The 13,200-nt window shown below is 35.2% G+C and overlaps 1 protein-coding gene across 3 annotated transcripts in view; it reads left to right on the top strand.

Moving 5' to 3' along the window:
* The window catches only part of LOC106466865 (rho-related BTB domain-containing protein 1-like), a 96,468-nt gene that overhangs the window by 17,291 nt on the left and 65,977 nt on the right, over positions 1–13,200 (top strand). The window contains exon 1 of one of the 3 annotated variants that reach the window (XM_022394936.1): positions 2,478–2,852. The exons of the other annotated variants lie outside the window; for them this stretch is intronic. The gene's annotated coding sequence lies outside the window, so the exon portion shown is untranslated. Of the gene's footprint in view, positions 1–2,477; positions 2,853–13,200 lie in introns of those variants that run through there. 3 annotated transcript variants of the gene reach the window in all.

The following is a 13,200-nucleotide window of genomic DNA, read 5'->3' as shown; positions in this document are numbered from 1 at the left end:
CGCCCCCACGGCTGAAAGGGCGAGCATGTTTGGTGGGACGGGGATTCGAACGCGCGACCCTCAACTTGCGAGTCGAGCGCCCTAACCACCTGGCCATGCCGGGCTGCTATTTATAGGACTGTTAGTTGAAGAAAAACTACAGCGAAGGTCATTAATAAAAATTACGTTTTACAAAACCATCAGTTGATACATTTATCATCATTCTTACACAAGCGCTTTTCCTTGTTAACTGGCCCCCATTGGCTCATCGGTAAGTCTGAGGGATTATAACGCTAAAAATTTGAATTCGATACCCACGGTGGTCAAAGCCCAAATAGCCCATTGTGTAGCTTTGTATTTAGCAATAAACCAACCCTGATATCTTTACTTAAGAAATGGTCGATTCACGACAAATTGGCCTGGCATGGCCAGGTGATTAGGGCGTTCGACTCGCAGTCTGAGGGTCGCGGGTGCGAAACCCCGTCATACCAAATATGCTCGCCCTTTCAGGCGTGGGGGCATTATAAATACGGTCAATCTCACTATTCGTTGGTAAAAGTGTAGCCCAAGAGTTGGCGGTGGGTGGTGATGACTAGCTGCCTTCCCTCTAGTCTTACACTGCTAAATTAGGGACGGCTAGCGCAGGTAGCCCTCGTGTAGCTTTGCGCGAAATTCAAACCAAACCAAACACGACAAATTTATATGACTTACACAAGCGATTTTCCTTGATATCAATGAGGAAGGAATGATCAATTCACGACAGTCTTTAGTCAACAAGTATTTACTATATTTGGATATGTTTTTATGATATCACGTTTATCGCTGCTAAACCACGTATATAAACAAGTCACAAGTGAGGTTCATAGCCAACTGTCATTGTAATAAAGTTGTATAGCCAGTCTTGAACGTTTAATCAGGGAAGCTATTGCAGAGCCTGTGGTAGAATCTTAGCAATTACTGCGTAAACGATATTTCTGAAAACTATAATATGTGATAATAAAAACAATTTTTATATAGCCAGACCATACAGATACAAAATAACATGTCAACAGTGCATTGTTCAGGAAGTAACTAAATACCATAAATGAGAGATATTTGGTGTTCTTCTGCCTTATACCTCTGCAGGCCTCCGTGTGCTAATGTTATATAATGAAGCTTGCAGTGAACACCACCTCACCTTCACATTAACTTCTGCGATTTCAAGTTAGTCATTAATATGGTGTTTTTGTTTTCCTTGGTTGAGTATTCATATTTCCCCTCCACCGTTGGTTCAGCGATGTGTCTGAGGGCATATAACACTAAAAATTGGGCTTTGAATACCGCATTAAGCAAAACACAGATAACCCATTGTGTAACTATGTTCAACAAGAAACTGTATTTTTACATAACATAGCGGGTACTTAATGGGAATGGTAGACTTGTCATTGTTCGTTTTGTATGGTCAGAAAATCTACCAGGTTTGTGATGGAGTTCGTGCATTATCCTACTTGCTCTTTACAAATCAGTTAATCGATTAGGCTTGTGATAGGGATCACGCATGTTACCGTTCGTTAAAGAAGGTCCTCAATGGCTCAGCGGTAAGTCTGCAGACTTGCAACGCTAAAAACCGGGTTTCTGTATCCATGGTGGCCACAGCACAGATAGCCCATTGTGCAGTTTTGTGCTTAACAATAAACAAACAAAAGATTAAAGGAGGCAGCCATATAAAGATGTAATGTAAAAGTAGGTAAGTTAAACAGGATAAAATTGGGGAACTTAGCCACTTTTACATCACATCTTTACAGGGTTTTTACTTCGAACTTGGGTGTTTCTGGACATATGAAGTGTTTAGATCAGATCTGTTGTATCATTGTTCGATCTGTTTAACAAGTAAGTCGGATGGACTTTTTGTAATGAGAATCAGGGATGTCACTATTCGCCAGTCCGTTTTTGTAAGCAGAAGTAGCTGGTGGGATAGGCCAGTGAGAAGACACTGTCAATATTACATTCAATAAGTATTTTTCCTGCACTAAAATATGATCAGGATATACCAGCTTCTTGGGATAATAGGGTTATCCTACTAGATTAACACGTATTAAGAAAAGTCATGCCATAATAATACCTGTTTTTGTTTAATATTTTGGCCAAACAGCGCTATTTTTAGGCCCCATTTGGATGTATGTAATAAAAGGGGGGTGGGGGTGGCCTGCAATACTCTGTGTAGAATCAGCATCTTGTGAATGTTCGTTCTTCGTTTAACATTCATCACGTTGGAAGCTCAATGATATACCTTCTACTTCTCTTTATCACTTTTGACGTATATGTATGATCCAAATCACCAAGTTTTGATTTGTAGAAATAAAGTGAAGTAACAATCCGGCGGATTAACTAGTACCCACGCAGCGGCAGTGCAGCTCCCCTTATAATAATAAACAATTCCTAAAAGGAACTGAAAGTGATATCCGCTCTCGAAAAGCACAACGTAGTCCCATGTGACTGTCATGTGTCATGTTTTAAAATAAACTTAGCTTCTTGGCATATATATCCATGCTCAATTTTCGGTCATCTTATTTCTTCTTTGTTATTCAACCCTGTTGAACATGTCAGGCAGTATAGACAGACAGACACACACATCCGACTCTCCTGCAGAAATCAATACTCTGTATGGTTGTTGAAACCTCGTGTGGGACTGTGTAGTGGTGGATTCATCTCGGGAAGACTTACCTACTACACACAGTCTGGCGCCCGTACGGCTCGAGAACATAGTGCTGGAAGACGATGTGACTAAAATAGAAGAGGTTAAGGCACCGTCACAAGAATAATAGTTAACTCTGTAGCAAGTCCTGTGCCTTTTCACTTTCTCCTGGCTTAATAGGATGTGTGATTAACCGGAGGTGAGTATTCTGGGTTTTATCTTGACAAACCTTGCGTGTAGTGGAACAATTGTTTGCGTTCCTGACAAACGTCGTCTCTCAGCATGAAAATGTCCAGTTTTCTGAAAACATTAGTTATTGTAGTTATGAGTATACTTCATTCAATGACAGTATATAGGTAGGCTTAGGGATTTGACACAACGTCTTGGCATCTTATAACTCACTTTGCATAGTGTATCATGGATATAATATTTCCTTTGTATGTATGAAAACCTTTGTGCCATCGCGTTTTATATAAATCTAACTGCACTATTTGGAAAATAATTGTACTCAGAGTTTTTACACCTTTAGCCAAGGAATTCTTCTCTGATTTTTTGTGTGCGTTTTTGTAATTACACAAAATACAGTTAATGAGTAAAATATTAAGCCTATGTAATGATTAAAATACAGGTGGCTCAGCAGTAGCGATTTAATACATAAATGCGGGACTCGATACCTGTGGTGGGCACAGCACAGATAGTTCATTTGGCAGTTTTTCACTTAAAAATATAGAGAACTTGTTAGTAATAATCGGACTCTCTGATAAATTACTTTCATGTAATATAATGTTAGTAATGATTGGAATTTCTGATATTACACCTTTAGTTTAGTCTAATGTAAAATAATGTTGTTAGCAATGATTGGAATTTCTGATATTACACCTTTAGTTTAGTCTAATATAAAATAATGTTGTTAGCAATGATTGGAATTTCTGATATTACACCTTTAGTTTAGTCTAATATAAAATAATGTTGTTAGCAATGATTGGAATTTCTGATATTAGTCCTTTAGTTCATTGTCTTGTACAACAATGTTGTTAGAAAAGAATATTTTATTGCTTTAGTTGAATTATTTTAAAACTTCAAAAGTACTTTGATATATTAGTTTATTTTTCCTAAATGTTTACGTGTTTTTGGTTTTTTATATTACCTTTTTTTACATAATTTTTAAGTGTATACTGTTTATTAATATGAGTTTTGTTGTTTAATTTTCCCAATATTTTACATGTATTGCTATTTGTTTGTGTATTCTATTTTTCACTCTTACTGCTTATTTTCTTTGTAATCTTTAGAAATATTGCCGTCTGTTTTTTGTTTTTTTTTCCATTTTGATTTTTTACGTACACTACTATACCTTTGGTACTTCGTTTATTTGCTCTTGCTTTTTACATGTAATACTATATGCATGGTTTTTTATTTGTCCGTAGTGTTGTGCGTAAACAGGTTGGGTGTGACTCGGCGGTTAGCGTGATGGACTGTGAAATTGAAGGTTCATGGCTCACGTTCCATGGCCCGCGCCTCATAATTTAGGGATATGAGTGTGTTATAACAGTAGTGGTTGAATCTCCCCATTCGATTGGGGTAGCCGAAAGGTTGACTGTGGGTGCTATTGACTGGCTGCCTTCCCCCCTAGGTTATCGCTTCCAAATCAGGACGGTTAGCTTTACTTACGCACACTAATATATGTTTGGTACTTTATTCGTACGTTGTTTTACTAATTATTTTACCTGTTTGGTTTCAATTTGGCGTTTAATTTATTTATCTTTAACCTTTACGTAAACCCTTTTTGTGTTTGGTGCTTTTTTATTTGTATGGTGTGTTTTGTACTTAGTTTATTTGCATTTAATTTTCATGAGTGCTATTATATGTCTGCTACTTTGCGTATTATATTCGTCGTTTGTTTGTTACGTTATCTTCAGATGTGTTTGTTTTATAGCATCACTAAAGACACAGTTATCTATTCTAATGTCATTTGTTGCATTTTGAAATAACGCTAATGATGTTAGATAACCGTAGGGCATCACTACAGCGTCTGCTTAACCTCTAGTCACTAAAACCCTTTCAAAATACGAAGTTATCTATCAGTTTGATTAATAATCTCGAACAACATATTTATCTTATATTCCAGTGTTTTGAACAGAATCCGCTAATGTGGTTAAAACACCTACAATGTTTTTAGCTGAGTTAGTTGGACCTTCATTCTTTATTTAACATCTCCAATGAGAGTGCGAGATGATAACTGACTTCACTTTCTTCAAAACCGAAAGTGATTGAATAGAAATTACATAAAACATTACCTTGGGATAAGATTATCGAAGGTTATCTAGAGCCAAGAGTTTGTGTCAATAGGTATGTTTCCCAGAACATATAGATATCTTCTTTTCACTCAAATAGCAAATGGTTGATTTTAAGGTTGTTTAGTGATATCTATTTGCAGAAATACAAATAGAGAAAAAAATAAACGTGATTATCTAACGAGTCGCCTGTATTTCTCTGTACACACACATACATACACAAACTATGATCTGATATCCAAATATCTAGTTTTATTCAATGCATAAAATTCTCTATGCGCGCGCGTGTGTGTGTATATATATATATATATATATACACACACACACACACACACACACACACACACATACATAATGTAATCATTTACTTTGTTCTTCCTTACAACTTACGTTATTTTAAAATTACCTGCTCTTTGAAGAATTGGTTTAATAGCTTATACTACCCTTCAGCTCCACTTCCTTTATTCTTATAAATAGCTATGCGGTAGTAAAAGCTACGAAACCAATTATTCAAAGATCAGGTAAATTTTAAAATAATTGTAAAAGTTGAAAGGAAAATATAACAAATTGTTGTATGAAATATAATGTCCACATGAAGTAAAATTTGAATTATCAAATTATATATATATATATATATATTCTTCTTCTAAGAAACATTCAATCAATCCTTAGTATGTTAAAGAATGCAAGGAGTTTTAGTAGAACTCTAGACTGTATGTCAGAATTATATAATTTGTTTTGTTCTTGTAATTACAGAGAGAGATTGAGGTTTAGGTTGAATAGTCGAAGATTAAGTGGTTTTTGATTACTTGTGAAACCGCAAGAATGTATCCCCCCCCCCCCAATAAATTTCCATACCAAATTTGATGAAGATCCATCTGCAGGGGGGAAAGTAGTGGTAAAAAAAACACAAAATGCAAAACTGAAAATTTGCATGTATCTCCCCATGGTCCCAATGAATTTCCATATCAAATTTGATGAAGATCCATCTACAGGGGGCGAAGTAGTGGTAAAAAACGCCCATAAAAAAGGCAAATTCAAAACTGAAAATGTTTATGTTCCCCCGCATGGAGCTAATGAATCTCCATACCAATGTTGGTGCAGATCTATCCACACCCTGCGAAGTAGTTATATGGACATGCAACAGACAGTACAATTATGTTTATATAGATATAGATTCTCGCGTGAAGTTCACCTTGTTATGCAGACTCAATTATTTTGTATAAGCCTAAATCAGTTAGCAAATGTCTTGTTTGCTCCGATAAAACCGTAATGGCAAAACGTTGGCTTAAATAAAATCAGTTATGTTTTCTGGAGTAGTAGGGCCTATTTTATTTATCTTTTTAATAATGAATACAACGATCATAAAAATATTACTCTAATGGACAAAAAACAAAATACTGTCTGTCTGTAAGTACATATGTAACTGTGTAGGTTGAAGTTCTGGTATCGGTTTTGAACAGCTGTGTTACAGACATAACCTTCAAGTGCGTCAATTAATAAAAGTATTTATACCTTTAGAATTGGGGAGATTTATCTATGGATTGCCCTGTAGGACCATGAAAGCTTCCTGTATATTCTGTTCAATTACATCTCTCCGCCCTTCTTTAGAACGGTATAATTTTCTAATTTTAGTAAAAACCCTTAACATCTGGAGGATCAAACTTGTTTTACTCAATACAACACGCCATCTTCCACACGAATTATAAGCTAGTTTTCCAGGAATAACACTGTAATTAGGGGCAGATGCAAAGTGAATCTAAATTATAGTTTGAAAGAAAATAAGTATAGACAGGAAAGTTAAAGAATGGCACGAAAGATGATAAGGTAGAATGCTTTACATACTATTTATTATCTTAAAGTCTGTATTTTTATATATTTTTTTACTTTAACCCACAGTTAAGTGTTAGAACGACGTGCGTGATGTTGGGTCATTTAACAATACTGGATGTATTTATTTAAACATGAGTATCGTTATATATTTTTTAGCTCTTCGTTTGCGGCTTGTGTATATCTGCCTATCACTTCATGCACAAAGATTCGCGAATTTTTGCGGTGCGTCATTCAAAATGTTGCGCGCAAAATGTTTGCATCATATGATGTCAACCGCAGTCGCCTACGCTAACACTATAGAGGAATATCTTTACTGTCTCATATTAGTAAGCTGTATGAAGACTGAGAGAATGTGTAGAGCAAGAACTTGGAGAGTGTCAATATGGCTTCAGTCTAAGGAGAAGTACTATGAAACTGATATTTCCTCTCAAAATTATGATGCAAAAATTTTAGGGATGTAACATAGATCGGTTAAGGTCATTCTTGGACCTTGAAAAGGCGTTTGGTGGAGTGTCGACAAAAGAAAGTGAGAAGTCTTAATTTGTCCAAGGAATAATATCCCATTGGGATTGAAGAGAGAAGTGGTTAGTATCAATGGAAATTATGTACCATTTATGGATGTTAACCAATAAAAGAAAGAGTAGAACACAGGCAGCAGAGATGAGAGCCTTGAGACTCATTTATGGAGTTACTCATAGAGATAGAATGAGAAATGAGGATATAAGGAGAAGTTTTGTAGTAGATTCAGTGCTGTAACTTGTAAAGTGGAGTCAGCTAAGGTGTTAATGGGCATGTCCAGCGGATGGATGAAGAGAGGCACCCGAAGAAATATATGAAGTGTATATCATAAGGCCAAGGGTGAGATGGAGACAAAATATTTAACAAGCAGTTAGAAATAGAGGAACAACGCTGGAGGAGGCAGAGGAACAAGAATTGTATATGGATAGGACAGTGTAGCGAAGTCTTTTGGGGTTATGCAGCTGACAGGCTTTAGCCACACAGAAGGAAGAAGGCGTTACTGAGTATGATATGCGTAAAGTTGAGTAGTGTAATTTGACAAGACTGGGTGTATTTATTTACCCATGAATTTCGTTCCGTATCGGGTAAAGAATACAGCTTCTAGGCATGATATGCGTGAAGGTAAATCTGGTGAGAAGACTAGGTGTATTTATTTACTTATGAATGTCGTTCCGTATTGTTTTAGAGTTCAGTTTCTGGTAAATGTGAAGTGTAGTAAACATATAACATGGCTGGTTTCGTTCAAAGCCGTGACAGTTAAGAATAAAACGGGAGAGTCACATGAAACTAAAAGTAGCTTGCTGGAAACCAGATTAATTTAATAATCACTCTGTGAGTCAAATGTATTCCGAATAGCGTGTCAGAGTAAGTTTTAATCTAAATATCAATATAGTTTGACGAGTATGTCAGAGTCAGCTTTAGTCTGAATAGCATACCAGAGTCCAAAAGTAACGAGCTTGGAGTCAAGTTACGCCAGAAGTAACAAGATGTGACTTGGCAAGCCGAGAATTAGCCTTTAAAGTCCGAAGGTAATAAGTTGAGGATCTCGAAGTCGGGAACTAAGTTTTAAAGTTCAAAAGTTTGAACATGAAGCATAAATTAACACTTATGCCTGTATAATCGAAATGTGTCGTATTTTTACCGTGTTGATGCTTATTTTAAACATTTTGTATTATTCCTTTAAGTGCATAGAAAAAATTCTTTAAGACATTCTTTCCCGTGATCGAAACTGATTTGAGTTTCAATGAAATAATATCGTGAATCATAGCTGATTGTATAGCTAATGTTTGTTTTGAATTTCGCCCAAAGCTATTAGTTCTTCATTTTGAAGCAGCTGGTAAACGTCAATCACCGCCAACTCTTGAACTTCTATGAACGATTGACTTTCAAAGGGTAAATAATAGGATTGCGAGTCAAGTGCTCTAACAACTAGACCATACCAAACTCGCAGGTAATAAATAATGGCAAAGTACTATTAAAACATTAGAAGTAACACTACTGTTACGATGTTGTCTGAATTACAATGAGTTAACATACCTCGAGCATAGAATTGCGTGTATTTTATTTTGATATATATATATATATATGATTTCACGATAAGTATGTAAAAAATGTAATCCTACAAAACGTATGCGTAATGAATACGTGAAGAAAAATGTGAAATTAATACCCTTACTTGTTTCGCATTAGGTTTGTTTACAGTTGGCAAGAATACTACATATTTCGATAACTACTGTCCATAACCTAACATTTATGTATTTATATTTTAGATTGACATTTAAAAATGGCAAATTCGTGATTTATATATATGTATACATACATATGCATGTTGTCAGCTATATTTTCACTATTTTACTTTAAGATGTAGTTAAGAGGTTGCATGACACTAAGATCTAGATGACTTCACGAAAATCTAGTCACTTCGAAGGCTGTTTAGAAGTGAGATATCAGTTATAAATACGAATAAGTATAGTGAAGCTGTAGGAAATGTTAAAATGGAGTATTCAGCGCATAATTCCCGTGTAGTTGTTGATCAAATGTTATTCAGTCTTTCAGTTGGTAGAGTCGATCGATTTGATTAGAATGAAATTGTACATGTAAGTTTACACGTTAGTCATAGTACCATTATCGAGGGGGGGGGGTAGGTTCACGGTATTTAGTTTAGGTCGATTTGATTAGGCGTGAACTTGTACAAGTTTACTTGTATTTAGTCGTAGTACCATTATCGAGGGGGGGGGGTATTCACAGTATATTTTTAGGTCGATTTGATTAGACGTGAACTTGTACAAGTTTACTTGTATTTAGTCGTAGTACCATTATCGAGGGGGGGGGGTATTCACAGTATATTTTTAGGTATAGAAAACCATAAAGATTTTGATTTTTGTTACAAGTTTCTTTAACACGTTTATTGACATTTTTTTAATCAGCGAGGAAAACATACAGCATTAATATGATTGTGTCGTCATTTTATCGTACAGAATACGCTCAATCACGTTTACTTAAGGTGAAAATGTAAAGTCTGATAAGTAACAAGATAGCACAATCAAATTAAACATTTATATTAATCATGTTACGTACCTTAGATATTGTTAAATAGTCAAAAGCCCCACCCCTGCAGCTGTGCGGTAAACCCGAGGGCTTACGACGCTACAATATGGAGTTCGCGCAGATAATTGATTGTATAGCTTTGTGTTTATATACAAACGAAACAGCCAAAAGTGATGCGGGCATGACAGGTAAGGCTTTGTGGGATAATACTATATTTCTAAATTTTAAAATGAGAAAAAAAGTACAAAATTGTCTGGTTGGACCAATGATTCACAATTTTCTTTATCATTTTTATATACTTCGCTATCCATGAAAGCTTCCGGTTAGTACATCAGCACCAGTTGTACTTATCATCTTTATATACTTCGCTATCCATGAAAGCTTCCGGTTAGTACATCAGCACCAGTTGTACTTATCATCTTTATATACTTCGCTATCCATGAAAGCTTCCGGTTAGTACATCAGCACCAGTTGTACTTGTCATCTTTATATACTTCGCTATCCATGAAAGCTTCCGGTTAATACATCAGCACAAGTTGTACTTAGGAGGGAAAGCTTCCGGTTAGTACATCAGCACCAGTTGTACTTAGGAAGGAAAACGATATAGTATGATTCGGAATGAAATATTCACAGATAGCTTATATAGAATTCGCGCCAATTCAATTCCTTAAAACCAGATGAACCTAGCGAGTTTTATAACACCGTGGATACCTAGCTCATGATTCAGTGTATTCTAAAATCTAAACCATTATAGGTTTCAGTTTTGTCGTGGGCAGATTGATGACGTCACTTACTTTTATACAATTAATAAGTCACATTGTAGTTATGATTTTTTTCAGACTGCTTAATTGGATCAGAAGTTAGTTAACTTTTAATCAAGATCTGTAACACAAGTTCACGATATTAGGAAAACACATACAATCAGACACAATTACGAAACCTTACATAAGTATTAGGCATAAAGCTCGTTTACCTCTGATCAAGCAGATCTGACAAAAATGGGTTGTCGTAGTATGTTTTGAGTGAGACTGAGAGACTTTAAATTCTTTGACTGGAATTCTCGGAACCAAGTAGAAACACGGGGCAGTGGATGATAGAAGCTTTTATAAATCTATGTTGTCTTTTTGAAAACTGAGAATAAATCGAAATGAAAAACGAGTTGGTACCGAAAGCGTTGTTTTAGAAATTTTACAATTCTGTACATTGTAACCATGTGTATGATAATTAAACATAATAATAATAACCTGTTGAAAGGAGAGGAAAATCCACTTTTTACTTAATTGATAAAACTTTGAGGACAGCTATTGAGTGGATTATTTTATTTTTATGATATAAATTTACCTGATGATGACCACGCAAGTGGTTGAAACGTTGTAATAAATTTTCTGAAAATAAAACAATCTACTCAACAGCTGTCCTCAAAATCTTTTAATAACAACCTGTAACAAGAGCGGATTGCCCACCAGGACACTGAGCAATTGTCCGGTGGGCTGATGCATTTGATGCGTTCTTATAAAATAATTGAAATTTTAATTGTTTAGCCAGTATGCAGCATGTGATATTGCCCGGGCTGGTCCTTTGATACCAATCGCCCCTGAATTGTAAAAATACTGATGCATAGTCACCAGTTTTGTTTTGGTTGATTTGCGAGAAATTGAGTTGAGCAGTACCAAAGTACTCTGTTATTTTGAAAATTCCCTAATTTGCTTTTCGATTCTCTCAGACTTAGTATTTTTTATTTGGTTTATTATGATTTAACATAAGTGATAAAATCATTTCGCCCGAGGCAAGTTTTATCGTTAGTTCTATTGTAACCCCCCAGTGGCACAGCGGTATGTCTTCGGACTTACGACGCTAGAAACCGGGTTTCGATACCCGTGGTGGGCAGAGCACAGATAGCCCGTTGTTTCTGAAAATTCCGAACTGCGGATAGATATATATATCCCTTTAGTTTACAAACCATCTGTCAAATACACAGTAATAAACATTTAAATTGATGCAGTGATATTAAAACTGTGTTCTTTGTACACATTTTTGCACAAGTGTCTGTTTTATTCGTTAGTTCAAAAATGTTTTTAATTGAGTTTTACAATTTAATTGAGTTTGTTAACAGTCAGTCTGTAGACATTAGACACATTATAATATTTATAATTGTAGATTCTTTATACTGTGATTAAGTTACATTAGTTTGATTAAACGTAGACGATTTTATCATTTTGTATAAAAAAATCTTTGTCTTTTTCGTTGAAAAATTTAATTAAGCCCCTTATTTGAAAGTTCGTAAATGTATGGGCCTAATATGATGCATTTTCCTTCTTATTTTAGACAGCATAACATTTCCTTCATTGGTTTTATCGCTTTCAACATACTGATTTCCAGATGGGTGAATTTTGTTACGTACGTGATCGTTTATAAAGGTCGTAATTTAATGTATGGTGGAGTTTGTGGGCCCATGTTCGGTTAATTTGGCACTGATAATGGATATTCTGTATTTGACTAAAAATGGACCTATGGGTCAATTTTAAAACAGTTTATCCAAAAATAAAACATTTTTTTTGTAAAATTTATGAAGGGCAACTAGGTTTTTTAAAGAAAGACAAGTAGATTTTTCGATCGTTTTGTCCCTTGGACAAGAAGTTTTGTTTTTAAATTCCACGTCTCTCTTTAATCAGTATAAGATATATATATTCACCTTAGAAAATATTCCCACAGTTTGCGGAAGCATTATTAATTATCGCAGTTCCTCCTGGGTTAGTACCTCGGTGGGACGGCGGTAAGTTTACGAATTAAAATCCGGTTTTCAATTTCCTGCGGTGGACACAACAGATAGCCCAATGCGGCATTGCGTTTATATGGAAAAAATATATATATACGTAACCAAGACCTCTGGTTGCGTGTTTAATTTATTTTGATTTCTCCGCCATATCCTCGTGATTTATCGTTTGTAGATGGTTTTCATAATATGTTTACACGAGGTCGCGTGTTTAGTATATTTTAATTTTACCTCTCTCTCATCTTGTTTATATTTGTGTTTAAAAACAACAAACATTCAAAACCATGTATATATATCACTGGAAATAAACGTGGAAACAAAAAAGTGTCCTGAGATCATGTAGTTATGTAAAATAATTTCATTATTTTAAACTCGGACAGTACACGTTTATGTGTGAATAATGTAGACATATAGAAATGGATCGATAATTAGATATGCAGAAAGAGATAATATAAAATTATAACTTCCGAGCAGAGTAATCTCTGCACTAAGATCGAAACTACAAATCAACCTGACCATTAGTAATTTGTTTAAACGTCTAGACAATGAACACAGATCTTATAAAGTACCATATTTAGTTAAAC

The sequence above is a fragment of the Limulus polyphemus genome, unplaced genomic scaffold, assembly GCF_000517525.1.
Source record: "Limulus polyphemus unplaced genomic scaffold, Limulus_polyphemus-2.1.2 Scaffold2403, whole genome shotgun sequence".
Classification (NCBI taxonomy): Eukaryota; Metazoa; Arthropoda; class Merostomata; order Xiphosura; family Limulidae; genus Limulus; species Limulus polyphemus.
The sequence above is the reverse complement of the archived record's forward strand: the minus strand, read 5'-3'. Positions and strand labels throughout refer to the sequence as shown.